Source organism: Ceratotherium simum, chromosome 15 (genome assembly GCF_057802395.1).
Source record: "Ceratotherium simum simum isolate JZ-2026a chromosome 15, ASM5780239v1, whole genome shotgun sequence".
Classification (NCBI taxonomy): domain Eukaryota; kingdom Metazoa; phylum Chordata; class Mammalia; order Perissodactyla; family Rhinocerotidae; genus Ceratotherium; species Ceratotherium simum.
In genome coordinates, this window is record NC_141914.1 from 15,732,522 (window position 1) to 15,745,595 (window position 13,074).

The 13,074-nt window shown below is 48.0% G+C and overlaps 1 protein-coding gene across 3 annotated transcripts in view; it reads left to right on the plus strand.

The window, feature by feature from the left end:
- The window catches only part of BOC (BOC cell adhesion associated, oncogene regulated), a 70,479-nt gene that overhangs the window by 12,155 nt on the left and 45,250 nt on the right, over nucleotides 1-13,074 (plus strand). Inside the window, exon 1 of one of the 3 annotated variants that reach the window (XM_087439597.1) lies at nucleotides 3,383-3,515. The exons of the other annotated variants lie outside the window; for them this stretch is intronic. The gene's annotated coding sequence lies outside the window, so the exon portion shown is untranslated. Of the gene's footprint in view, nucleotides 1-3,382; nucleotides 3,516-13,074 lie in introns of those variants that run through there. 3 annotated transcript variants of the gene reach the window in all.

Below are 13,074 nucleotides of genomic sequence, written 5' to 3' on the forward strand. Positions count from 1 at the left end.
CCTTCCCATCCCATGCCTAAATAGAGAGACAGGAGGAGTGCAGGGGGCTGTTTGCCTTCCTCCTCCATGGTTTGTTTTACTTGCTTCAGAGCTGCGGACAAGCGGTGGGGAAGTGAGGGCCCGGGCAGGCACTCCTTCCCACCCACATCCGGTGGGTGGCGGGCCACAGGTCCCTCAGCCTCTGAAGCCGCTGCTCTCAGCCCCGCCCAGGTTGCAGCGGTGTCTGTGCTGAGCCCTGAGACGATTGAGCGCTGGGGCCTGGTTTGTGGTCATTCAGGAGGAAGACAGATCAGGTGCAAAGAGATTGGTAACAGTCTCCCTGCCAAGAGGTGCTTCTTTCTCGAGTCAGCCTAGCAAACAAGGATGCCTTGGGAGTTTGGTGGCAGGAACCTCAGTATTCAGTGCACACACCAGTCACTCTAGACAGAGAGGCTCTCTGGGGGAGAGGTCATGATGGTGGATTTTATACTGAGAGCAGAAGGAGGAGCTCCTCCAACCCCACTCCAACTCTGGACCACAGTTAGGGGAAAGGAAAGTGTGTGGGGTCATGTGGGTCATCTGGTTGAACCAGGCTGAAAAGTTCCAGGGGCTGAGGAAAGGGGATGTGCTAAGTAGAGAGAGTTCCCACCCTGGGGAGTGGGGCCTGAAGTTTAGACCCCGGCTCCATTGCTTCCTGTTTGGAATAAACACAGAGCTGAGGCCAGCTGGTACCTTCTCACTCTGAAGGGCACCAATGAGGTGTGTCAGAGTTCAGGACAAAGGAGGAAGAAGACTGGTGGCCCCCTTGGAAAGTGGAAAGTCCGTGCTGACGGCCCAGATCCATATGTCCTCCTCCTCTGGTGTGCTTTCTTCGCCTGGCCCACCTCCAGGCCGTAGCCTGCCCAGTGATTTACTAAGAGCTCTGGGCTGCCATTTAGTGGCTCTACCTGGTTGTCCCCCGGTAAGTAGAGACTAATAATACCTGTCCCAGGTTCGTACCTAAGACTGTGAGCACTAATGCAGTGGAGTGTTTAAAGCTCTTGAAACGTTTCAGAGGCCGACACTCTCTACGGTGAGCTGTCCTTGCTTTTGTTGTTGATTATGGAATCAAGGTGGAGCTTTCTGGCCCCCTGTCTTCCTGGGTTAACTCCAGAGTCTGGGAGGCTGAAACAGTGATTACTGACTATCAGTGCTTCCAGAAGCCTGGGCCCCTGCCTCAGTTTGCCTGGGGAGGCGGAGGATAGAGGACAGCTGAACCGTGTGAGTGCAGGACCTGTGTTCCTTACTGAATCCAGCCTTTAACCCTGAAGTCACCCTCCTCACATTCTGTTCCCCGAGAAGGTGCACTGACAACCCTGAGAGAGAATCCCAGCCTGGCTTCTGTGGGTACGTGCCAGGGAGTGTGTGTCTGGGAGCAGGGCCACATTTTCTGAACCAAAAGATAAATATGTGATCTGACAAAGCATTTGGTTTTTTTTCTCCTGATTTGGGGGGGAGGGTCTCAGAAAGGCTGATTTTATGAATAACCTTTATATTTATAAAAATATAAATTTATAAGTGTGATGCTTTAAAAAAATCACCTTTAGCATAAAGAATGGCGTTCTGTACAGTGGGGGCCACCCCAGAACCTCCCAACGGTGTGGTCGCCTGTCAGAGCGGGATGGGCAGAGAGGCACAGCGTGGGCCTTGCTCTATGTGGGGACCTTCAGTGGCTGTCGGTGGAAGGAAGTCTCCGGTGCAGTCTGGGTCTTCTCACATACTTTTTTTCCAGAACATTCTATAGAAACCCAGGGCAAAGTCCCAGTTTTATCCACTGCCACCTTACTCTCCTCTCTAGAAAAGCCAGCTTCCATGGCAGTGGAACAGAAAGGCTCCTTACTAACTAAGTGCTACATGCTTTCAAAGTCCGGAAGTAAAGAGGAACAGCGTGCCCAATTGAGATGGAATCTTAGCAGGCAGAAATCATTTCCCCACCCAAGGAAATTAACCAAAATGCCAGTGCTCAGACCTGTGGTCTGGATGGGGAAAGGCAGTGAGACCTTGTTTCTTGGCGCCTCAGCCGTGATGAGGTGTGTTACCCTTCCCTGGGCTGGAGGTCCTTACCTGTCTCTCTAGTGTGAAGAATGCCACCACTGAAACTCATGATGCCCTCTGGGGCCTGCCTCTCTCTGTCACCTGTGGTTTCACGTGAGCTGTTCTGGTCATCAGGACACCCAGCAACGAGCTGTGCTGAGAGCAGCGCTTCTTCATGCCTCTTCAGGCATCTTCCACATGGGCCCAAAGACGTGTTCGTAACCATTAAAAGTGTGGCCTTTCAACTGATCAGACTACAGATTACTGAGCACTCTCCTGCTGCCCTCAAGACAGTTAAAACCTAGATTCCGAATATTTCCCAAGTCCACACAAGAAGTCGTTTCACATTGGGTTGCATTAATCACATTCTCCCATGAGGAGAGTGCTTGGCTCAGAGTAGGTGCTGGATGGCCACCATTATCATCATCAGGATTATTATTACTTTGGCTTGAGAGTAGCTGCTGATTTATAATTCTTTCCCAAGAGCCCATATTCTTGGAGAATTTGGCTATTTAAAAAGTTTTGTCCATTATGGTATGTTTGAGAATTTTATCCGTAGAGAAATGGAGGCCCAGAGAGAAGTGATGGTCTTTCACCTGGACCTCGAGCCCTGTGCACTTGGTTGGTCCTGCCGTCAGGGAAAAGCCAGCCAGAGGTGGGAACGTGTCATCGGTGAGATATGCTCATGGTCCTGGGGAAGGCCCATCCTGGACAGAGAAGCCCCGGAAAGGAAGCGGAGGACATAGGGGGCAGTCAGCTGGCTCCAGGTCCCTGAGCCAGAGAGCCAGGAGATAGGCTCCTCGGGTCTCCTCTGGCTGTGGCCAGCAGTCTCCTTTGGCCCAACACTGGGGAGGCTTTGATGGTCAAAGAGGGAATACACTGCCCTCCCCAACCAGAACCTGGGCTCTCGCTGAAACCTGCCTGCCAGTGCTATTGGCCTAACTGAGAGGATGCTGAGTAGGTGGCTGGTGGGGGCAGTTCCTGGAAGTTGGAGCAGGATTGGGAAGGTTTGGGAGGATCTTATTCTAGTTATCCTATTGAAGAAACGAGTTTCAGTATTTTTTATTTATTTAAAAACTCAAACACACACAAGCAGAAAGCAAATATCTTGAACCCCACGTACCCGTCACCCAGATTTAACAATTATCAAGACAAACAAAAGGATTTTTTTAAATACTACTTGGTTTCCATTACTATGCTCTGTGTGCCAGATAGAACAAGGATGGATGCCACAAGGTTACCCTTTCCAAAGGAAGTGTGTAATCCAATCTTCCCACCCCCTGCTCACAGTGGTGCGGAGAGTGGAAAGGCAGGAGCTGCAGCCCGGGGCACTGGGGTTTGATTCCCTGTTGTTCTGCGGTGCTCTGAGATGTTTCTTTGTTCCTCCCTACCAGATGTTGAGCTCTTGGGGAAAGCCTGAACTGTCCGTGGATTCCCAGAGCCTGGTACTGGACGGGTGTTCAGTAAGTGTTCAATAACTGACTTGTAAGGCCAGTGATTCCGTGAGTCAGGGTGGGTTCCATCTGGGCAGCTGTAAGTAATGTGAGTGCTTAGTTTACCATTTGAGGAGGAAGGAGGGGGCAGGTGATGAGATTCAGAGTTGAGTAAGGGGCCATTATCTGAACCCTGGGGCATCCTGAGTGGGGGAAGGGTTAGGTGTGATCATTCTACAGGGCAGGGCTCCTGGGTTTGCTGAGAAGGAATAAGTCAGCAGGGAGAGAGAACAGGAGGGAGCTAGATGGGAGCTGCTCTCTGCCTGGCCCCCAGTTTCAGGCAACTGCAGGCCCTGGGTGTGGTGGGACAGGGTTCTGAGAACAGAGGCTCCAGCCCCAGGCTCATTTTTCTGGGTGGCCACAGCAGCCTGCAAGCCGCCTGTACCACCAGGGTCCGCGTGTCATTCCAAGTACTGTTTTTCTCATTTCGGAGTTGGCAAGGGACCGGCTCCTCCAAGTGTGGGGAATGGAGTCCACTTCTGGCCTTTGGAGCACTGGGCGGGCAGCCTGGCTGCTCTGTGCCCCTCCGGGCAGGGGTGGGGGGGTTAAAGGGTATGAAATGGGGTGCTGGAGGAACATGAGGAGAGATGCTGCAAACAGTCCCTCAGATCTGACCCTGGGTGTAGCCAGCAGGGGCCTCAGGCAGGGTGTGCCCTGGCCTGTGACAGGCCTGGGGGAAGCCTCCGGGCCTTGACTTTCATCAGGGAACCTGCCCTTCCCACTCCCTGCCTGGGCTTTCTCAGTTTCAACTTCCAGCCCTGTCCTCCCTGCCCGTACACCCATGATGTGTGTGTGTGAGTGTTTTAATTTTTATTCTTGGCAGAAGTTAAGACACAAAATGGATTTGGAAGGAGATGAAACCCATCGGGCTATATGCTGGGCAGCGGCAGCTTCATTCCTGGAGTGGGAGGGGCTGGGGTGGGACCCAAGCCTCTAAGGTGGGGGTGGGGAGCTGTCGCCTCCCTCGTAGGGACCAAACTGAAAAGCGACTCCTTCGGGAAGGCTGGAGGTTAAAGGCTGAGCTGTTAACCCCTTGGGGTCTGAAAAAGCCCTCTAGTGCGATCTGGTGTTAAATGGATGTGGGACCCCCGGATGGCCAACACTTGTTCCACTTCCTGGTGGTCTGTGAGCCCCTGGAGACTGCTCTGGCTTTGTTAAGGGAACCCCTGATGGCATCTCGAGTTTTGATGTGCAAGCTCTCAAATGTGCATATACGTGGAAACCTTCCGGGGGCCCCCAGCTAACCTCCTGCCCCCAGAGGTGAGTGGTGGTGGTCCCGGTGGCCCAGGGACCTGTTTGAGTGTCTCTCTTGCTCCTGTGAAAGCTCTCTTGGCCCCCAAAGTAGGTGCTGTTTGCTGTGGTGGTGTCCTCTTGGGTTTTTATTTCTGTGTGAAGAGAAGAAAACTAGGAATCTGAAAGTCCAGAAAATATCTAGGGAAATCTGAGAGAAGCTTTGAGAAAATGTTTTATTCCTTAAAATATTTTAAGATATTCAGTTTGTGGAATGAAAATTTTTTTAGTTTTAAAAGTGACAAGAATTTCTTTAAAATAGTATAGCAGGGAACATCTTGATGCAAAATTCTCAGTTCCAGCCATGACATCCAGTGCAACCAGGGCATTTGGGGCAGAGATTCTTTATCAAAATGACCCCCAAGTCCATGGCAGAAACACCCAGTGGTTCCCAACTCTGGCTGCACATTACAGTTTCCAGGAAAAAGCTTTGAAAGTCACAATGCCTTGGCCCCACCTCCAGAGGTTCTAACTTAATTTGTCTGAGATGCTGCCCAGGCATTGGTGTGTTTTAGTGTTCCCAGATGATTCTTCTCTGCAGCCAGAGTTGGGAACCTCCGATCTAATGCTTGTGTAGGAACAGAAGGGAGATGAGATTAAGGGAGGCCAGATTAAGAGATTGAAGAATTTTACTGTCTCTCACTGCATGCTGGTGCATATAACTTGGATCCAGCCCCCAGCGCTGCTGCCAACTTCTGAATGGGATTTAAGCACTCAGACCTCAGGACTGACTCTGGGTGGGGGGGTGTTGGTGCAGGGGGCGCAACGCATCTTCAGGAGTTGGGTGCAGAGTGCATTGTGGGACCTGCCCGACCAATCCCTCCCGAAACATGCATGACTCCAGCTCAGACTGAATCTGGTTTTTTCACTCTTTCTCAGTTCCTTTTTGGAAAACAGTTCGTTGTATGTCTGCTTGAATCCACCAAGAACACCAAGACCAGCAGGCAGGGGAAGCAGACAGCCCTGGCTTTGAATCCCTTACTTGAGCAAAATGCTTTCTCTCTCTAGGCCTCAATTGCTGCATCTGTAAAATGGGGATGACGGTACCTACTTTACAGAGTTGTTTAGAGGTTAGACAAGATGATATACTTACATTGTCTCACACATAGTCACTCAACAAAGGATCAAATACTCTTCTTTGTTTTATGCTAAGACTGATTACTTCTTCCAATTCTAAATATTTGCCTTAATCTCATATTTTGACAAAACCTGGTATGTTATATTCACTAAGTCTTAATGAGTTTTAATTGCATTTACAAATCAGTTAAATTAGGAAATTAGTAATTTAGCAGGCAAAAAGGCGGTCTTTAAATGTTAATATACCCAACATGATAATTTCAACAAACTAAGTACTTGAGGGGTATTTTATACAACTTACTAAACAAAGTAATTTCAGATTTGTGAAGGTTGTTAACAGAATATTAAATATGTTTTCACTTTTTCCAAAACACTTTCCATATTGCATGGAAGCAACAGAATCCTGGAATTAGGGGAGGTGCTCTTTACAAGCCAAAGGGGTTGAATGTTAGAGATAGACACAGGAAACTCTTTAGACGTGAAAATGGGGCAAAGAGCAACATTTTATGGCCCAGGGGATTGTTGGGAAATGAGGCCCCCAGGCCTATGGGAAGATGAAATATCAGTGATGACATGATGATATTTAGGGATAACTTTTGGGTTTTTTTCAAATTTGCCTTTTGAGTTACAGAAGTAATAACTACATACCCACTGAATATTTCTGAAGTGTTTAATGTGAAAAGTGCAAATTGCCTCATCTTCAGAGATAATTGATGTTAACATTTAAGTGTCCCTTGACCTTTTCCTGTGACAATCCAAATAGCTATACACCACATATTCATATGTAATTTTTTTTAATTACAAAAATTGGATTATGCTGTTTTACAAGTTGCTTTTGGGATATTCTCTAGGAACCTCTTAGGCCAACATTTCCCAAAGTGCATTTGGCAAAATTCTCCTCACCAATGGTACTCTGAGAAAAAAAAAGTAGTGTGGTCAACTAAGTCCAGGCCTGTGGTTAAGAGAGTTCAGACTTCACTGCATACTCTTTCCCCCTCTTGGTGATTCACGATGCATAATAGCATATTAAAGGCGCTGAAAAGGCCTGCAGTAAAGAAACCTAATTAGCTTTTCTTAACATAGCATTTCCCAGAATTATTTTTGCCAGCACATTTTAACATCCAAGAGGTTTTTAGAAGTGCTGTTTTAGGCACTCCTCAGTAACATCCCCTGCACCTACCCCCTCCTTCATCTGTAACCTTGGGAGTAGTCAGGAAGAAAAAAGCTCATCGGTTCATTTAATCAACAAATACTTACTACGCTCCTACTATGTGCCAAGCGCTGTGTTAGAGGCTGGGCTACAATGAGCCAGGCAGCAGGCTTTCTGCCCTCCAAGACTTCCAGTTCCCTCCAGCATAGCGATGGTGTTAGTCATCCCCAGGACGGCCTGCACCTGGGAATAGCAGGGCTTCAGCCGGGATCCTCTGTGCAGCTGCTGGAGCGGCGGCAGCAGGCTAGAATTATCCCCCCTCCTCTCTCCTGACCCTTCAGCTCGCCTCTCTAATTCCCCACACTTTGCTCCTGCTATAAATAGTGGTGCCTGACCCAGCTGGCAAGACTCTGGGTGTTTGTTTTCTCTGTATGTGCCAGCCTCGCACCCAGACCACTGAGCTCCCCAAGGTGGGGAGAGCTGACGGGAGTTGGGGTCGGGGGCTTGCAGCAGAAGGCAGGGACTGACAGACAGACAGACAGACGGACTGGAGCATGCTTCAGGTTTCCACATTGGTATTTATTTTCAGTTTTAGGTGATGTAAAAGAGTTTTGTAATTGAGAAAGACTGGGGGTGGGTGGGGACTGAATGTGTATATTTGGGGTCAGGGAGGTGGTGAAGAAAGTGGGTTTGTATGAGGTCAGATGGGAAAGAAAGTAAACTGTCATGATTCTAAAGCGTACTTAGCAGCTGGGGCTCGAGTTGTTTGCTGTGTGAGCACATGTGCACATGCACGTGTGTGTGTGTGTGTGTGTGTGTGTGTCTTAGAGGAAGGGCGTGCACGTGTCTGGAGCAGGATGCCCAGAAAGCCCAGGTGGGGGTGTCTAGCCCCTGAGATATTACCTGTTCTTAAACCTCTTTTGTTGAAATACTAGGGATAAATCTGCAACATGGATCACACTAATAAAAATACTCCTCAACGTAACCCTAAAGGGAGTTATTAAAATTTAATAAGTTGCTGTCGTTTATTGAACTACTTTGTACCAGTCGTTCTTCTAGGTGATTTAATAATGTAATCTGTTTTTCCTTCAACATCCCTGTGAGATCGATTTTATCGTCCTGCATCCAAGTGGTTCCTCCTAAAGTTCAGGGTAAGGGTCTCTTGCTTGCGGGAAAGTCTAGGAGAGACACTGGTCCCAGTGCCATCAGATGCCAACTAAAGAGGAGTCGCTTCTCATCTCCGTCTTGGCCCTGACTTCAGCAGTTCAGCCATTTTACCCCAAGGCTCGGCTTTTTGTTTGAATGTTTCAGATCTCCCGCCAGCATGCACGAGCCTGTTACGGGTGCTGTGTGGTGGGGGGTGTCTGTGTGTGTGTCTGTGTGTTGGGGTTGGGGCTGGTTTTCCCCACGTTTGCTTGAATCAGCCCCAGAGCCAGACAGGCCAAGAAGCAGCAGCCTGATCCTCATTCATTCTGGGTCACAGAAGCTGAGACCGGTTTTGAGTCACATGAAGGGTGTGGCTGTGAGCCTGGTGCCATTCATTGGTTGCTTAATCATCATGAGGAAGGGGCGTGGAAAATGACAGCAGGTGACAGCTGAAATGGAATTTATGTTACCTAACAGGGTGAATGTAAGTCTTTTCAACCTCTTGAGCTTCCTAAATGCCCAGCTTCCCGGACTAAGAAAAAGCTCCCTCCTTGACTGTGTGACTACAGTTCTCTCTCCTCTCTGCCATGACCTTTCACCTTTGTGTTTCAGGTCGTATTATTCCGTTATTCGGTGAGTACCTAGAACTGTGTCGGATGCTGAAGATGCCCCTGTGAATAAGATCCTTATCATTTCTGATCCTTGAAGCCTTTGGTCTAGCAGTCAGGAGCACCATGAATAATGAGGGTGATGGTGCTTCCAGGGAAAGTGCAGGGCTGGAGGGGACAAGAGCTGGGGCCTGACCACTGCCTGACTTAGAGCAGGAGCCGGACGTGCCTGTTGAAGGAAGCAGTTTCCTCAGGCGCCTACTGCTCTTCTCATTCTCCTTCCCCACCTCATGCTTAGATGCTACAACGTGGAAGACTTGTGTCCTGCATAAGAACCACAGGGGCTCCCAAGCCAGATCCCGCAGGGAGAGAGGAAGGGAGATAGCAGACTCACGCATCATCTTCACCTGCTCAAGCTCTGCTCTGCAGCGGGAGCACCCTTGGGGGTTCGAAGGACCCAAGCTCCAAGGACTGAATAGAGTTAGGCTTGGAAAAGATTTTGGAGGAGGTCTTTCCAGCTTAGTAAATGTTCATTGAGCACCTACTCTGTGTCCAGGAAGGACTGGTCAACAAGTAAGTTACTATACGGTGAGAAGTGACAGTGACAGAGCTGAGGCTTAAGAGATTCTCCCAGGCTTCTGTTAGCTCTAAGCCTGTTCCTACCTTAACCGATGTTCTTTAGTGGATCTTCCAGGACTGTGCTGGGAATGAACAAGGATGATAGAAGGGAATTCGTTAGGACTTGTGGAAGGGGCTTGCTGAGCAGGGCATGAGTATGCACATGTGAGTGTGTGCGCGTGTGCTCAAGTGTGTGATACTTTTATTTGTCATTCCTCTGATGCCTTTGCTCGTGGTTCTGGTTCCTTGCCTGTACTTAGTAAAATCCAGTTTATCTTCGACTCTGATCTTTTCTTGAGGCAATGCTGCATTTTAATTTTGGTATAACAGAAAGATGTTGTCAAAACTGAGTGTTGACTAGGTTCCAAGTTCTTTAAGGATGGGAAACTGCCTAGATCTTCTCTCCATCCCCGCCGCCCTCTGTTCGGTGTGCGGTACCTGGTGGGTGCTCAGTGACCTGAACTCTGCCCTGAGCCCCCCCCAGGACTTGGACCTCCTATCAGGAGTGACATGGGGGTTGCCGGCTCTTCTGTCTGCTCCTCTCAGCATGGACACTAAGCAGAATGCCCTTGTTCATCCTGCTCCACTTCTGAGCCAATCCTGTTACTTGTCTGGATGATATGGGGGAAGTTCCTTTTCTGTGGGTCTGTGTATCTTGCAGAGTGAGCGTTGCTTGCTCCCTGGTGTATTTCCTGGGATAATACAGCCTGTTCTTCTCAGGGCCCCATTGCTTTCAGTGAGCACTTTCAGGTGGAATCAATGGTCCAGCCGCCTTCTCCTGAGCCTGCTTAAAGTAAGGGTTGTGTTCACACTCAGACCACTTGTCCAATGGGATCTTTTTCCCCTTGTCCAGAGAGATTGGACTTTAAGCTGTTAAGAACTGCCTTGAGTGCTGTTCAGGTGCTGGGACTGGTGTGTTCATATATCTTGTCCGTGCTGTCTACCTGGGCTCTGATTAATTCCTTTTACGTTGGATCTTGGTCAACTGTGAGCACCAGAAGGCTTGGGAGGGCACGCTCCTGTTTCGTCTCCAGTCACTGTGTTACTGTTTTACCTCATGGTTTACTTGTGTGGATATAGCCCTGGCATTGGCCGGCATTAGAAACAGGTGGAAAAGGAGCAGGAGTTTTTGCTGGGGCTTTGTGCACGCACAGATAAGGTTGGAGGTGAGCTCCTTTCTGGGCCTGGGAATGGGGGTCAGAGAGGGATTGGATTGGGGTATGTTTTCCTTTCTATAAACCCTTCTCCATAACTTCTTGTCCCAAATGACCTACTGTCTGTCTGACAGGGATCTTTTCCACATTCTCTCCAAACAAGTAGAGACACTACAGAGAAATTATGATCATTATCATCATTATCATCATAAGAGTGCAGAAAGAGGGCATAAACTGGTGGGGGGGGTGGTTATTAGCTTAAGTGGTATAAATGTTGAGTGGTGTTGGGTGGAGATGGAGAGGTTAGAAATTAAGTCTTTCCACAACCTTGAGAACACTATAGCCTTCTCCATGGGTCTCCTGTCCCACAGGGCTATTCTATAGGTAGGTTAACCTACAGGTTCTATAAAACACTGTATAGAATGTAGGTGGTACCTTTTTTTTTTCCAACAAAGAATGTTTCTGGAATTTCTGATGCATGTGCGTAAGGCAGCAAAATCAGTCCATTGCTTAATTTTGTACAGTTTATAAGGAACAGTGAGCGAAGAGATAATATCATATGTGTCTGGAGTTGTTAAAATGCAACGTCTTTAAGTCTTAGGGACATTAATCTAAAAGCCCACCAGGCGGCAATGCCACTGTATGAAATTAAACCTCCAGTGAATGGCTTTCAGTAGAAAAGTTCCATGACACCTGTCCCCCTAAATTATTGCATGTTGTGATGTGCCAGGCTGCTTTCACACGTAATCTCATTCACTCTTTTTAGCAGCTCAGCAAAGCAGGTGTGATCATTCTCATTTTCACAGAGAGTCAACTGAGGGTTGGAGATTAAGTAATTTACCCAAAGCCACCTTCTACCAAGGGTAGAAGTGGCAGTGCTCATATCCAAACCCAAGGCTCATGGTTTCTTAATACCTGATCCTACCGAGTTCCAATGCTGTCACTTAGTAGAGAAGCTATATCTATAATACAAATTTGAGATAAGCCCGAAAATCCTTATGTGGTAAAGCATCGAGAAGGGTTTTGATGACCTCCCTCCCCATCTGTAAAGCAGGGACAATAACACTCCCTGGGTTGTGAAGATGAAAAGTGATCTATGAAGCCCTGGCACTGGGCCTGGCACATGGTGGGAGCTCAGCATATTTAGTTGCCTTTCCCACATCTCTGCTCTCGTCCCTCCTGCCCTCCCTATGCTCTTTCTTTCAGGCCTGAACCTGTCCTCTTTCTCAACAGCTTCCCTCTTTCTCCTCTCCCATCCCTCTCTGCCTGCCTCCTTCCACCCTGCCCTCAAGCTCAGGGCCATGGTGATGCTGTGTAGATGACACTTAATGACGGTATCCTCCTGGATTAGATCCCCTGCAGTCCAGTCACTGGAGGAAGCCCGAAGCGTCAACCTGAGTTCGGTGTTTGTTTTGGGAGAAGAAAGAAGAAGGAGAACAAAGAAGGTCCTTGAATGAAACCCCAAGCCGTGGGAGTGTCTGCAGGGCCACTGACTTCCGTCAGGCAGCTTGCCCCCGCTCCCTCCAGGGCTGCCCACTCTGACCTAGGGTCCCTTTGGTTTTGAAAAATGAAGGCCATGGTTAAGTCATTTCCCCCCAGGAAAACCTCTTGGTTCCATCACTGATAACAGTGTGTCTCTATGCATCCGTCCCATAAGTCCCTGGGTCAGATTAACATTCCTTCTCAATCCTGAATTTCTAATCTGAACAGATCCCTTCAGTTCAGCAACCGTTGACTGAGCCCCTGTGATGTGCCAAGGCTTTTCTAGGTGTTAGGGTTACAACCAAGATAAGTTGAACACATCCTTGAGTTCAGGAAGTTGATAGTCTGCTATCTGAGGAAAGAGGTAAGAGGCATGTTGCAGACAGACATGTGATCAAATCCATAAATCATTGTGGGAGTATTATAACAGGTGTGCAAAGTGCTGTGGAAACTGGGATGAGGAATAGTCAGTGGAGGCATCATATGGTGACATTTGAGGTAAGTTTTGAAGGATAATTAAAGAGTTCCTCTGAAGGAATGAAGGGCGAAGGAGAGATGGTTCTGGTAGAAGGGAGACAGGCTGTGAAAATACAGCTTGCCAGATTTTAGGGCTGTGGGAGGAAGACGTGGGAAAGGTTGACTTTAGCCTAGTTATGAAGAACCTGGAAGGTTGTGTGAAGGAGTTTGAACTTGATTTAATTGTACTCAGTTGATGGCATCAAAGGTGGGTCTGTTAGCTCATTTGCTTGTCTGTTTTTAACTGACCTCAAAAGGGGAAAAAAATCACCCATAATTCCTCACATTTTCAAATCAGCTGCTTTTATTTGTTTCATATTCCCTTCTAGGCTTCACCCAACTGCTTACATGTTTTTTATAAAATGAGATCTATGTTTTTTTCCTTAACATCTTTTAAGCATTTTTTATGTTGCTACTTGACCTTTATAATTAACATTTTTAATGGCTGCATAATAGTCCAATTATTATGCCATAAGTTACTTAAAGCA